Source organism: Apodemus sylvaticus, chromosome 19 (assembly GCF_947179515.1).
Source record: "Apodemus sylvaticus chromosome 19, mApoSyl1.1, whole genome shotgun sequence".
In the NCBI taxonomy this organism is placed as follows: domain Eukaryota; kingdom Metazoa; phylum Chordata; class Mammalia; order Rodentia; family Muridae; genus Apodemus; species Apodemus sylvaticus.
In genome coordinates, this window is record NC_067490.1 from 24,932,399 (window position 1) to 24,941,600 (window position 9,202).

The window sequence follows — 9,202 nt, forward strand, 5'->3', positions numbered from 1 at the left end:
GTTGAGTTGAGGGTGTTAAGCCCGAGATGAAATAACACTGGTTGAATAGCTTTTCATGAGACCTTCATGAACGGAGGAAGCTCAAAGGAACCAAAGAAGGCCGGGCAGCTTCTTGAAGGCAGAGATGGGACAGGGACTCCACCCTGAAGAGAAGGGGGACCGGAATGCATCTCCCTGTGGCAAGCCTTTCTTTTACCAGTGTTGGTGTGTACGGGTGATTTTCATGTGTGTATATGCACCCTGTGTGTCCAGTGTCTTTGGAAGTCAGAAGAGGGTGTCAGACTCCACGGAACCGGAGTTAGAGGTGGTTGTGAGCCACCGTGTGGGCTCTGGGAACCAGGGGTCCTTTGCACGAACAGCCAGTGCGCTTAACTGCCGAGCCATCTCTCCGCACCCCACCCACGCAGTTTCATAACCTCAGTTTAATGTTTGTCTGTTTAACAAGGCCCCGCTGGGCTTTGGGTGCTAGCTACACTTGGAGGATATTCTGCAACTCAGTGTCTTGTCTTAGCCGCTCTTCTTTCCCGGAAGTGTTCACTTAATGTCAAAGGGTAAAAGGCCAAGTAGTGCAGGCAGTGACCTGAAAACCGGTCTTCATCCTTCCTCACTTGTCCCCTGTGGCTTTTCACACCGGACACTTTGTCTCTGGTTGGCGGTTGAGATCTCATCCTGTATTCTCCTGGCACATACCGCCTGAAGGCATTGATTGGCTGCTTCCCTGGAGAGCCCCGTCTCCCATGTTCTGCTCTCAAGATCCTCTCGGTACCGGCAGAGAGCTTGGGTTCATGAAGTTCAAAACAGATGCTATCACAATGGAGCAGTGGCAGGCCTGTTTGAACCACAGATCTCTTAGAAAACTAAGCTACTGGTCCTACCAATTTTTTGAGAATGGAGCTTGAGAAAAATTCTTCACCAGCTACTAAGTCAGACCCCGCTCTTTCCGGGACTGTCCATTTTTCATTTATGGAGAACAGTTTCTAATCATGAGTTGTGAAAACAGAACCCTCAAATCTTTGGACGACAATAGTATTTTTAAATGGCCCAGGACATATGGGGACACATTTCTTTTTCTTTTTGCTTTTTTTTTCTTAGCCTTTAATGTCTGAGTCATCTTTCCAGCCCCGTGTTTTCTTTTATTTAGTTAGTTGGTTTGATTTGATTTGATTTTTTTTTTTTTTTTTTTTTTGATGCAGGTTCTCCCTACATAGTCCTGCCTGGCCTGGAACTCACCCTGTAGACCAGACTGGCCTCTAATTCACCTCGTAGCCTTGGCTGGCCTCCAACTCACAGAGATGAGCCTGCCTCTGCCTCCAAGTGCTGGGATTAAATTGTGCCACCATGCACAGTGAAGATTATTTTTTATCATCATTTTGACATGCTGGGACCCCCCCATGCATTAGGCCCAGTGTCTGTTGTATTGTACCTTCAGACCCTATTAGTAGATGTAGGGAAAAAAAAAAAAACTCGGATGGGAAAACAGTTTCAAGTAAGTAACCCAAAACTGGGCTGAGGGCAGAGGTCCTACTGTGCACAAGGTCCTAGGTTCAAACACATGTGCGCAGACCTACTGTGGGGGGCACATGCCTACATCCCAACACTTGAGAGATAGATAGGGGGACAGGGGGAGGGGGGCTCAAGGTCACATCTGGCAGCACAGTGAGCTTGCCCATAACTTCATAATCCAGCCAGGCTCTTCCAGGGGGTAGGGGTCTTCCCTTTCTCAGACAGGTCATGACCCAATGTCACATGCTTATCTACAGGAAATGACAAGGTCATATAATGATGTTCTAGGTAAAAATGAGGCTCAAAAATAAAGTTAAGAAAACCCGAGGTGCCTGCTGGGTGTGGTGAGCTGCTGGGTGCCCTGTGACCTGCAGCCGTCGCCACCAGCTGTGTCAGCGCAGAGCTTTGGCTGGCTTCCCTTTGAACGCCTCACTTGGAATCCCTGAGTGTCTTCATCTTTGCTGTCTTCAGCAGACTTGTCACGTTCGGTGATCTCTGATTTGGTCACCCAACAGCTGTTCTGCAGAGGCTTAGAAATGAACCCAGCAATGGGAAGTCTTAGCTGTGAGAACCCAAGTAATGCCCTCTGCCTGCCAGTGTGCACGGGCGGGGCACTCTGTGTTAAAGACCTGCTGTCCCTCTGTATGGGAAGTGAAGAGGAGCAGACTCTAGACTAGACTCCTGCGCAGTTAGCCATTTCCTCCTTAATACAGTGCTCGTAGAATCTAATGTCTTCCCACTTACACATAAAGTGGAAGTGACTTCTCAGAAAGTAGCCTAGAATTTTGCTCACTGAAGAGATCTCAGAGTTCCATATTGTAAAAAAGAAAAAAAAAAGATAGATATTAAGAGCACTAGCTGCTCCTCCAGAGGACCGGGTTCAATTCCCAGCACCCACATGGAAGCTCACAATTGTCTGTAACTCCAGTTCCAGGGAATCTGACACCCTCACACAGATGTGCATTAAGGCCAAAACACTAGTGAACATAAAATTTTAAAAAGTAAGTCTTTTTTGTTGTTTGTTTGTTTTGGATTTGGTTTTTTCCAGACAGGGCTTCTCTGTGTAGCCCTGACTGTCCTGGAACTTACTCTGTAGACCAGGCTGGCCTTGAACTCAGAAATCCACCTGCCTCTGCCTCCCAAGTGCTGGGATTAAAGGCGTGTGCCACCACTGTCCAGCTAAAAGTAAATCTTAAAAAGAAAAAAATTCCAAAGTCCCACAGTCTTTACTTCATTTAAAAAACAATGTCTTGGATCCACAAGACAGCTCAGTGGATAAAACCTGTGGACCTGAGTTCAGTCCTGGGACTGACCCCTGCAGATTGCTCTCTGGCCTCCACACACACCTCTCCCCATATACATACAGTAAATAAGTAAATAAATAAATAAGTAAATAAATAAAATGACCATCTTTAAAGAAAAAATTAACCATACCAAACCAATGGGTTTTCTCATGGCATTTCTATACATATATAAAAACAATAGATTTTGGCATGTAAATTCAGCAAGACATGTCCAGCAAATCTAAAGGCTATGTTTGAATGGTCTGACTGACTGACTTACTAAAGGAGTCTCACTCTTAATTCCTCGGGTGCTTGTAGAGACAGGCAGACACCCTCTAGAGCATCTGCTGATGTGTAAGAAGCCTTTGAAACTGGGTCTGTAGCTCAGCCGGCCGGGCACCACCGTGCCAGGCTGTGATGGCACACACCTGTCATGCCAGCACTTCGGAGGTAAATGTAGGAAATGCAGAAACTCAGGGTCATCCACAGCTTCATAGAGAGTGGAGGCCAGCCTGGGCTACATGAGACCCGAGAGAGGGTGGGGCGAGGGTGGTGTACACCTTTGGGAGGCAGAGGCAAGCTGATCTCTGTGAGTTCTGTCTCTCTGCCTCTCACCCCCGTGACACACTTCCCTAACAAAGCCAAGCCTACTCCAACAAGCCCACCCCATGCTAGCCTTGAACTCAAGAGATCCACCTGTCTCTACCTCCTGGTGGTTGGATTAAAGGCTGGCACCATCATGCCTGGCTAAAGAAAAATTTTTTATTTTGTTTTGTTTTATTTTTTGAAACAAGGTTTCTCTGTATAGTCCTGGCTGTCCTGGAACTCACTCTGTAGACCAGGCTGGCCTCGAACTCAGAAATCCGCCTGCCTCTGCCTCCCAAGTGCTGGGATTACAGGCGTGCACCACCACTGCCCAGGCAGAAAATATTTTTAACAAAGTATTAGAAAAAAATTTCCACATGTCTTTAATTCCAGCACTGGGGAGGCAGAGGCAGGCGGATCTCTATGAGTTTGAGGCCAGCTTGGTCTTCAGAGCAAGTTCCAGTGGAAAAAAAGAAAAGAAAGAAGGATAATTTCCCCAATATAAAAAAGGTGCACTTCTCAGTGTACAGAAAGCAAATTGAACAGGAGATAGGCATGATTAAAACACCAATCGGGGCTGGAGAGATGGCTCAGCAGTTAAGAGCATTGGCTGCTCTTACAGAGGACCCAAGTTTAATTCCCAGCACCCAGTTGGGAGCTCCCAGCTGTCTATAACTCCAGTTCTAGATGCAACACCTTCACACAGAAATACCCAAACACCAAATGTGCATTAAAATAAAATAATAAAAAAAACAGTATCACACAGAACAAAGGAGGGTAACAATAGCTGCAAAGAGAAAGACCAAGTTACATAATAAAGGTCGGCCCTGCCACCTAGAGTAACCCAGTGGAGACTGTAAAAGCCAGGACAGCCTGCACAAGCTCTGAGACCACAGAGGCCAGCCCAGACTACTACTGAGAGTTCTGCTCACTGGCTTGCTTATCCTTCAGCCTGCTTTCTTATAGAACTGGGGACATCAGCTCAGGGATGGGACCACCCACTGCCCCAGCTATCAATCACTAATTAGGAAAGTGACCTGCAGGCCTGTCAATAGCCCAAATCTTAGCCTTTTCTCGGTTTTTTGTTTGTTTGTTTGTTTGTTTTTGGTTTTTGTTTGTTTGTTTTTCGAGACAGGGTTTCTCTGTGTAGCCCTGGCTGTCCTGGAGCTCACTCTGTAGACCAGGCTGGCCTCAAACTCAGAAATCCTGCCTGCCTCTGCCTCCCAAGTGCTGGGATTAAAGGCATGCACCACCACTGCCTGTCTTAGAGCCTTTTCTCAATTGAGGTTTCCTCCTCTCCAGTGAGTCTAGCTTGTGCTAAGCTGACATAAAACTAGCTAGTGTCTTCTCTACATGGTCTGGCTGTCCTGGAACTCACTTAGTAGACCTTTGCTGACTTTGAACTAATAGAGATCTGCCTGCTTCTGTCTCCCAACAACTGGGATTAAAGATGTGTACCACCACAACTGGGTAAGACTTCTATAATAAAACTTTAAGACACCGAAGAAAGACATTGAATATGAAACCAGAAAATGGAAAGATCTCCCACATTTGTCGATCAGTAGGATGAGTATTGTGAAAATGGCCATCTTACCAAAAGCAGTCTACAGATTCAGTGCCATCCCCATCAAAAGTCCAGCACAATTCTTTGCAGAATCTTAAAAAGTGAAACTTTCAGTTTCCTATGGAAACACACAAAGATAAGGATAGTTAAAACAATCCTGAATAACTAAAAGAACCGCTAGCAGGTATTACAATTCCAGATTTCAAGCTGTACTACAGAGCTAGAGTAATATAAACAGCATGGTATTGGCAGAAAGACACATCACTCAATGGAATTGAATGAAGACCCAGACATCACACGCCAGATTTTTGATTTTTGACAAGCCAGAAATACATACTGGGGGGAAAAACAGCGTCTTCAACAAATAGTGCTGACCAAACTGGAAAGCTACGTGTAGAAGAATGTAAGTTGATCCAACTTTATCACCCTAGACAACACTCATCTCCAACTGGATGGAGGACCTCCACATACGGCCAGATTCCTTGAACCTGATGTGAGAGACACTGAGGAATAGCCTTGAGCTCATTGGCACAGCCAAAGACTTTCTGAATAGAACCCTGATGGCACAGGCAGCAAGAGCAGCAATTAATAAATGGGACCTCATAAGACTGAAAAGCTTATGGTGTCCTGTAGTAAGGACACCAGCTGTCAGGCAAAGCAGCAAGCTACAGTATAGAGTCAACCTTATACATTCAAGAGAGTATCTAAAACACATGAAGAACTAAAACCCTGAACATCAAGAAAACAACCCAAGGCCTGGAGAGATGGCTCAGCAGTTAAGAGCACTGACTGCTCTTCCGAAGGTTCTGAGTTCAAATCCCAGCAACCACATGGTGGCTCACAACCATCTGTAATGGAATTGGATGACCTCTTCTGGGGTGTCTGAAAACAGCTACACTGTACTTACATAAATAAATAAATCTTTTTTTTTTTTAAGAGCCCAATTCAAAACTGGAACACAGGAGTAAGAGAAGGATTCCCAAAAGATGCAACACAAATGACAGGGGAAGAAACATCTAAAACCATCCTGTATCCTTAGCCTTCAGAGAAATGCAGAATAAAACAAGATTTTTACCTTACCCCAGTCACAATGGCCAAGATCAATAAACCGACAGGATGTCAATAAAATAACATTCTCATGCTGGTGAGGATGCTTAGTAAGAGAGACACTCTTCCATGACTGTGGGAGGGCAAATGTGCAGTCACTATGGAAACCAGCGTCACAGTTCCTCAGGAAACTGGAAATAGATCCACCTCAAGATCCAGCGAGACCACTCTTGGGAAGCTCGCTCATCCAGGTTCACTGTTGCCCTGTTCATAATAGCCAGAGATTGGGGTCAGCCTAACTGTCCATCAGCTGATGATGGACCATGAAAACGTGGCACATTTATAGAACTGGGTATTATTCAGTTGCTAAGAAAAACAAAATTTGCAGCTAAATGGGTGGAGCTAGAAACAGTCTTCCTGGGTGAGATAGCCCAGACCCAGAAGACAGACATTTCGTATTTTAAGTTTTTGCTATGTTTACTTCTTAACCACAGAGGTTAGGTACCTGGTAAGGGACCCGAGGGAGGAGAGCACCTTCCAAGGAAGGAGAAATAGAATATGGTGCTATAAAGAGAACACGGAAACTAGAACAGGCGGATTACACGGAGAGGTGGATGGGAGAGCCGTGTTAAGCGCAGGAAACTAGCGCTTCGTAGCTAGGGACTTGGAACCAGAAACTCCTGGGCTTTTGGTTCCCAAAGGGACCCTAGCTTGGGGACAGAGGGACGAACCAAACATCCCCAGCAGCCTCCTGTCGCCTGGCAGCTGTTCCCTACTTTGCTATCACAGCCCTGGGTTTCAGCTCCGAGGCGAAGGTTTCCCAGAGGACAAGTAGACACTCCCTAAAGACTCCTGAAGAATATTCTGGACTGCCCCCAGGGAGGCAAAGCAAAGGGAAAGCGGGTAATTTAGAAATTACACAGCGCACAAGCAGCGTGTCTTGAGGACCAGAGTGGAAAATGCCAATGGCCGCCCTAATGGCGGCGGCACCAACTATTGACGGCAGGTAAGGCTGGACAGTCTCTTAAGAACTCGACGTGCTTGAAGTGGAGCAGATCCTCTCTGATCCCCCATTCATACCTAATAAGGGATGCAGTCTCCTGAGGTCCGACCCGAAGGAACTCCTCCTAGAGTAGGATGCGCAGTACCGACACCGTCCTCGAGGTGGCGCTCAAGGATGGCCATGCCTTCTGAGCAAAGGGAGAGCCGCAGAGCAGAGCCTCACACAATTTCCATGCAGGAGAGAAAGAATCACCCACCTTTGGGCTCTGCTGCCCAACAGTTGATAAGGCTCACCCAGGGCAGACTGTGCCAAGTACTCCTCAGCACCTAGGATGTGAGCACTCCAAACCGTTATGCAGCACAAGTTGTAACCAAAGCCCGAGCCAAGGCTGATGGGTGTCTAAGATGGTGAACCTCGTGCATGCGGTGTTCTGCTTACGCTCTGGGGCCAGCTGCTGGAGCAAACGTTATTCTGGGGCTGAGGCTGTAACTTAGCGGTAACTTGACTGGAATGTCCAAGACCCTGGGGAACACCCTGACATCTCAAAACAAAACAAAACCCAAACATCGCTTCCGTTTCCGTGAAGCATTTGGAAAATAGGATTGATTTATTTTAATTAGTAGACTTGGAGTAAACAGATTACCGGGGTAGACCTGTGGTATACAACTGTCATCCCTATGGATGCTTCAAGATCATCCATAACTGCATTTGAGTTTCAAATACAAAAACACAACAAAAAGCAGGTTCCCTTCGCACATGTGGTGGCCCTGGTTCAATTAGACAGTTTAAGGCTACATCTCCCCAGGGGAGGAAGGACCCTGTTCTCAGATGCCTTTGAACCCAGGACTTTGATGGCAGCTCTGCTAGAATTTCTGTCCTTTCTGCAGGCTTCAGTCTCGTTGAGCTTCGCCACAGCACCACCCATTTCCCCTCAAACAATTAAGCTGGCTGTCATTAAAGATTGAAGCACAGACCCCAGGCGTCTCAGCATACACTTGGAATCCCAGCCCTTTGGGGAGGTGGAGGCAGGAGGATTGGACGTTCAAGAGAGTTCAAGTCTCTCTGGATTTGAGGGGAAGTGGGTCTTCTGCGAGTGGGGCTCATCACTGTCTTAACTATTTATAATGGCGACATCACAAACCAAGCAGTAGTCTCCACCTGTGTTAAAATGCTAGTGTAGGGCTGTAGTTAAGAGCACTGACTGCTCCTCCAGAGGTCCTGAGTTCAAATCCCAGCAACCACATGGTGGCTCACAACCATCTGTAATGAGATCTGATTCCCTCTTCTGGTGTGTCTGATGACAGCTACAGTGTACTCATACATTAAACAAACAAATAAATAAATAAAATGTTAGTGTAAACTGGGGTCTGGTGTGGTACATACCTGCTGTCTCACACTAGTGGCTGAGGCAGGAGGATGATGACAAGTCAGCCTGTGACACACAAGGAGACCCGTGTCAGGAACAAGCGAACCATCAATATTCTTTTAGAGCAAGTACTCAGGAAGAGAGCCCTCAGCCTCTGCCCTGGGAGTTCCTCCATCAGGACTTGCCCTCTCTGTTCCCATGCATGGCCTTATGGGTGTCATGAAAGAAGCCAGAGTTTATCACCCAGGCCTCTGCCTGTGTCTCATCCATGTCAGGCAACAGTGGTGACCTTGGCCTCTTATGCTGGACAGTTTTACGTCAACTTGACACAAGCTAAAGTCATCTGAGGGGCCCGGACCTCAGTTAAGAAAATACCTCTGTAAGATCCAGCCCAAGGCATTTTCTCAATTAGTGATGGATGCTGGGAGGGCCCAGCCCATGGTGGGTGGAGCCATCCCTGGGCTGGTAGTGGTGCATTCTATAAGAAGGCAGGTTGAGCAAGCCATGGGGAGCAAGCCAGTGAGCAGCGCCCCTCCACGGCCTCCGCCTCAGCTCCTGCCTCCAGGTACCTGCCCTGTGTGAGTTCTTGTCCTGGCTTCCTTTGGTGATGAACAGTGATGTGGAAATATAAGCCAAATTAACAGTCCCCCTCCCTCCCAGCGCTCTGGGAGGCAGAGGCAGGCAGATTTCTGAGTTCAGGGCCAGCCTGGTCTATAGAGTGAGTTCCAGGACACCCAGGGCTATACAGAGAAGCCCTGTGTCGGAAAAAACCAAATCCAAAAATAAAAAACAAAACAAATAACCAGCCCCTCTCCCACCCCTACCCATCCCCTGCCCCTATATCTTGTTTT

The 9,202-nt window shown here is 47.1% G+C and overlaps 1 long non-coding RNA gene across 1 annotated transcript in view; it reads right to left on the reverse strand.

Annotated features, from left to right (window-relative positions):
- The window catches only part of LOC127670249 (uncharacterized), a 30,917-nt gene extending 23,468 nt beyond the window's left edge, over positions 1–7,449 (reverse strand). Inside the window, exons 1-2 of the long non-coding RNA XR_007974493.1 lie at positions 7,063–7,449; positions 4,966–5,053 (exon numbers count right to left, since the gene is read on the reverse strand). This is a non-coding gene — a long non-coding RNA (uncharacterized LOC127670249). The remainder of the gene's footprint in view (positions 1–4,965; positions 5,054–7,062) is intronic.
- Positions 7,450–9,202: the final 1,753 nt, after the last annotated feature.